At 40.8% G+C, this 6,058-nt stretch overlaps 1 long non-coding RNA gene across 2 annotated transcripts; it reads right to left on the reverse strand.

Moving 5' to 3' along the window:
• Nucleotides 1-1,084: 1,084 nt before the first annotated feature.
• On the reverse strand, nucleotides 1,085-5,149 carry LOC309478945. Of its 2 annotated transcripts, XR_014199133.1 has the most exons (6): nucleotides 4,767-5,149; nucleotides 3,992-4,179; nucleotides 3,212-3,300; nucleotides 2,912-3,109; nucleotides 2,695-2,806; nucleotides 1,085-2,045 (listed from the first exon to the last, which is right to left on the reverse strand). It is a non-coding gene; the product is annotated as an uncharacterized lncRNA (long non-coding RNA). The 2 variants fall into 2 exon arrangements; XR_014199134.1 differs by having other exon boundaries at nucleotides 3,992-5,143.
• Between the last annotated feature and the right edge of the window lie 909 nt (nucleotides 5,150-6,058).

Consider the following 6,058-nt stretch of genomic DNA (forward strand, 5'->3'; position numbering starts at 1 on the left):
CCTGTGAATACTCACCTGTGAATGGAATACTCACCTATCCGACTACTCACCTGTGAATACTCACCTGTGAATGGAATACTCACCTATCCGACTACTCACCTGTGAATACTCACCTATCCGACTACTCACCTGTGAATACTCACCTATCCAACTACTCACCTGTGAATACTCACCTGTGAATACTCACCTATCCGACTACTCACCTGTGAATACTCACCTATCCGACTACTCACCTGTGAATAGTCACCTGTGAATACTCACCTGTGAATGGAATACTCACTTATCCGACTACTCACATGTGAATACTCACCTGTGAATGGAATACTCACCTATCCGACTACTCACCTGTGAATACTCACCTGTGAATGGAACACAGCAAAATCCCCAGTGTTAAATTAACACTCCTTGGTGTACATATAGGTCCAACTACAGAGTGTTAAAAATTAACACTCAAGCAGTGTTGAAGTTAATGAGATAATTAAGTGATTAATTAAGTGATGATTGACCATTAGTGGTGACACCTAATGTTAATAAGCAGAATCATTGAAGGAAAGAGAAACAACAAGATCAGAAAAAAAGAGAAACACAAGGGGCCCTATTTTAACGATCTGAAACGCAAGTTTCAAGCGCAAAGCGCAAGTAACTTTGTGGGCGGGTCTTAGGCGCTGTTGCTATTTTCCTGGCGGGATAAATACCTCTTGTGCCCGGCGCAAATCTAAAAGGGGTTGGTCTGAAGTAGCTTCATTATTCATAGGTGTGGTTTGGGCGTAACGCGAAATAAACCAATCAGAGCGACATCTCACATTCCCTTTAAGAGCAGGCGCGCTTGTTCTAAAGCGGATTCCTATTGTAACGGCGGATTTGCCAGGCGCGCACCAGGAGCGGTTCACAGCCGAGGAGACCGACGTTCTCATCAGGGACATTGGGGATGGAGAAACCCACCCAAATTAACTTCGGTTAAACAGGCGTATGATAATTTGGGTAAATGTGTAAGCTAGATGTATGCTTTTATAATAAATTGTCTGTCTGTCTGTCTATCTATCTATCTACCCAGCTAGCAAAAATTGTGCGGGCCGAGAGCGGCCCGATTAAGGCTAAAACAATCGGCCAATCCTCGGCATGAATCTAGGTCCGATTGCTCTGCGAGCGCTCGGTTTTAACGCGGCCCGATTAAGGCTAAAGACACTCGGCCGAGCGCTCGGTTTTAACGCGGCCCGATTGCGGAAACCCGAGTGAGAGGACGTATAGCTCGCCTCCAATCCCGTTCCTTATTTGGGCTTATTTGAACTTTGATTTCCATTCATATCAGGTTAATACTAAAATTGCTTAGCAGCCGTTATTTATGCAAGATAAACAAAGTAAAACAGCACAAGGAAGACAGGTTTCATGTTTAATGCATTTTTTATTGGACCACACTACAAAAATAGGATAAACACACTTTTTAATAACAGATTTGAATAGAATAGAAATATCACAGCATTAATGTAGAATCAAGGAGTTCAAATACCATTTTCCAATATCAACATTTTTAACTTTGAAACATTTAATTCTGGCCCACTGCATTTGAGTTGTCTACGCACACACACTTTTTAATAACAGATTTGAATTGAAAAGAATAGAATAGAACAGAATAGAATAGAAATAATATCACAGCATTAATGTAGAATCAAGGAGTTCAAATACCATTTTCCAATATCAACATTTTCACTTTGAAACATTTAATTCTGGCCCACTGCGTTTTTGAGTAGTCTACGCACACACTTTTTGATAACAGATTTGAATTGAAAAGAATAGAATAGAAATAATATCACAGCATTAATGTAGAATCAAGGAGTTCAAATACCATTTTCCAATATCAACATTTTTAACTTTGAAACATTTAATTCTGGCCCACCGCGATATTTGAGTTGTCTACGTTGTCTGCCTGTTCGCCCTCTGACTTCGGCCACCATCCCTATCAGAGGCTAACCACAGACACCTGGTGATGAGCAGCTCTGTTTCCTCTTCTGTAGAATCTTTGGTCAGGGCATTGCGGCGGACTGCATCTGAGAAAAACACAAGATAGAAGAGGGCAGCATGACCACGTGATGTTACTCAGCAACAACCAAAACTTAATTTGGATGCAGGGCTCTACACTTACATTTCTTTTTAATTTAAAAAGTTTAGGAGCACAGTCAAATTTAGGAGCACCTTCTGATCAATGACAAATTAACCTACCCATTAAAAGGCGGTATTTGATAAAATGACTTGCCGGGGCATTTTTTTTTTTTAAAAGCGCATTTTCTTAACTAAATCACAGCCTTTGTGATTTCATGATAGCACTATGCTATATTATGATTGTAAATGGTTTTAAATAGATCGCGTAGCCTTAGAAAACGGTGTAATAATGTTATTCATGGATTCTCGTCTGTGGAATGCGCCACTTCCGGTATTTTGCCGGTTACTCAACACGGGTAAATTGCTATTGAGGATTTTTTTTAATCGAGTGCTCGACTTTAATCGAGGAATCGTTGCAGCTCTAGTTTCAATGGAGGGTGCACCCATAGAACCTGATCAGGTCAGTCGCACTGGTGCTCCTAAATACTTTGTCACCGTCACAGCCAGTAAATAAATAAATAAATAAATAAATAAATAGGTTGCACTGTAGAGCCCTGGGGTGTCACCACAGTGCAGTTATCCAGCACTGACACTCACCCAGAACCACACTTTTAATGAGTCTTGCCAGCGAAGTGTTCATTGCTCTTTTCAGGACCTGCCCCACAGTGTCTTTAAGAGTCATGCCTCCGACCATTCCAAGGAGAACAGTCTGAAACAAAGACATGTAACTCGTTAGTTATTTAAGGAATATAGCATGAGTGAGAGTGGGGACTGACTTTTAGGAATGATCTGATTAATGCATAATTTAACTCACCAAATTCTTCTTCTCCTCTGGATTCTTTAACGTCTCCTCCAAACATTGTAGCTCCTCAATAGTTGAAAGTAGGAGCCCAAAATGTGTTGGGTCTGGCGTGAAGTCTGGAACTGCTGGAGATTTGTAGGAGCTGCATCAGGATGAGCAACTGCTGCTCTCTGATAGAATCAAGCTGGATGAGGATCTCCTTAGCAATTGCTGTAAGACACAAGAAAAAGCAGGCATAACAGATTAGTAGCAAAACATTGTACGTAGATATGTCAGAGTAAACCGAGAGAGTTCACTTTGTAGAATTCCTACCTGTAGGCACAGCCTCCTGAGAAGACCTGTCTTTTGTGTCTTCCATGGTGTTGCTTTCCATGGTTGTGTTGACATTTCTGCCTTTATAACTGAGGGGATTATAATCAGAGGAAGGTTAAGTTTAAAATAAAAATGTTGAATGTAATATATTTTTCTCCTGGTCCTTATTTTAAATAGGTCATAAAAAATATCAATATTATCGACTGATATGAAACGCTTACATCATGATACAGTTTTCAGTCATATCGCCCAGCCCTAGGGTAGCTAATAAACTTTTCAAACCTGTCTGTACAGACCGCATTTAGCCAAAGGTAATGTTGATGTTAGCTATAAAGTGCGATTTCAGTTTGCGCCATAAAAGTACAACTAGAGGCCAATTCACACCGCAGACAAACGCCAGCAAACACCAACAAAAAAAAGTCACCAACAAAAGTTGGTCGTTGTATTCAGAATGTTATGAAAAATAAGTGTCATGTTCACACTGCCCCAACAGAAACCGACAAACTCAAGCACCCACGGAAAAACACGAGATATTCATTCATTTTAACCAATACAAGTAAAAGATTGCAGCTTTCAGACACAACTTTCTTCTCGTTTTATATTGTTAAATGTCGAGAGTGCATCTGTTACAGGCCCCTGTGCAAAAGGCCATTAAATGCACTTCACGACGTCATACACAGCGTTCACAAAATGGCGGACGGTCTGCACATAGATCTTCACAAACCCAGAACATTAATACACAAAATATTTGCAGCATGAACATATGTTGTTGTATCATACCTGTAAAACCAGGAGCAAACGTGTCAGCGTAATCATAATCCCCAGCAACTGTGAGGTCGCCGGCGCAGGCGCAGCTGCTCCTCTACCGTTATAAGAGTCCTCAGTTCATTTTCATAATAAGAGTCCCGATCTCACTCAGCAACAGACATGACCCAGCTTTCAGCAGACCAAAGTCCCACATCATTCCTCTATTTACATAAGTAAAATAAATATTTTCTTACAGGATCAAAATGTGCACATACTTTAGGACAAAACGTGTTTGTTGGCGTTTGTCTGTGCGGTATGAATTGGCCTTAAGCCAGCTAACATTTGTTCCACTTTATTTTCTTCCACAGATCAAAGACTGTGCTCGTAAATATTATTCACGTAAATTGCATTCAATAAAAATGGTGTCTAGCCTAGCAACTAATTCTTTGCCAACTAGCAGAACGAAAATATGAGCTGCTAGCGCAAAAACAGCGCAGCTAACGTTAGTCAATGTTAGCTTCGTTAACTTCGCGCCATAAAAGCTTTCATATTACCCCCATTTGCACTACTTTACTCAGACAAAAATTGTATATTGTTGTCCTAATTAATAGAATTCGAGTTCTGAATTCTTTCTTTTCGTTTCATCTAGGGAAGCACTGTCAAATGAACATGAACAAAGTTTAAACGGATCGATAATAATCAACATTTAATCAGCAACAGTTCGAAATATGTAGGTCGACGTAACTCGATTGAAACTATGCTCGGCGTGAAATGTTGATGCTTTTTAAGGAAATTGAACACAACTTACCTCAAGTTCACTGTAATGACGCAGGATCGAAAAGGGATGATTTTAAGTCAGGCGTTGAGTTTTATCTCACCGAAAGTTGTGCACACGTCTTGCGTGCTGACGCTCGCTGCAGCAACTGTTGAAATCGGCTTCATACCGGTAAACGCATCTGAGCCGAGCGCCCAGAGTTTAACCGTCACTGCTGGTAAACATTTGAAATAGCCAGTAAAATGAATTTTAGACTCAGTGTTAATTTTAGACTACCCAACTACTCAGCCGATGCGCGACTGCAATCACCGTGACTGTGCGAGTGATGTCGAGCGCCCATGCATTTTTAAAATACACGTAAATAATCTTCATGACAACTAAATATTTTTGCTATGGTTATAAATATTAAAAATTGCTCTGTGCAAAATGACTCTATTATTATTATTATTTACCGCTTATATTTTGTTTTGGACAACGACATTCGACGAGTATAACATACTAAGATACAGTCAGGAATTTACGTCAATTTTAAAATAATTTTTATGTTAATTATTGCTACATTAAAACCATCCTTGATTTAACCTAAGCCGAGTCATTTCCAGAAGTGGTCCAGATCATACAGCAGAGCCGACCAGTTACGGTGAACATGAATCGGCCCAGTGCTTTACAGCCGTAACAAAAATGCATGTGCCAGAGCGAGCTGCGGGCCACAATCGGCCCGGTTAACACACGCCGATGCCGAGTCTGAGCCGCAGGCGCCGCGGGGCAGCCGAGCTCGGGCCGATTATACATGCTATCTGGGTATCTATCTATCTATCTATCTATCTATCTATCTATCTATCTATCTATCTATCTATCTATCTATCTATCGTAATAATGTATGATTTGCAAAAATGAAAACTGCTGCTTCTGTGTAGATGAGAGAATCAAAGTGTATGCGCGTTGTGCACACGCTACATTGATTATGGCCAAGCATGCGCCCCTAAAATAGCATATGAATAACATGCGCAACGTGCCACTGACTTTAAACAATTTTTTACTGGTTAGTGGCGCAATTGTTTTCTAAACCTGCAAAATAGCATGAGGGAACGTTTGCGCCGGAACACGCCTCCTCTTTGCGCTGAACCGCCCCCGGGAGCGCAAGTGTATTTCCTAACTTACTGACGTGCGTCTGAGGAGGGAAAAGTCCGCTTTGCGCGGGTGCAAAATAGGAATGATACATGCGTCAGTGTACAAAGTCAATTGCGCTGGGTGCAAGATAGGGCCCAAGAACTACAGCTGACGTCGAGCCATTACACATTATTGCACTTATTATTACCAGTTTG

The sequence above is a fragment of the Leuciscus leuciscus genome (genome assembly GCF_965113295.1).
Source record: "Leuciscus leuciscus genome assembly, chromosome: 17".
NCBI lineage: Eukaryota > Metazoa > Chordata > Actinopteri > Cypriniformes > Leuciscidae > Leuciscus > Leuciscus leuciscus.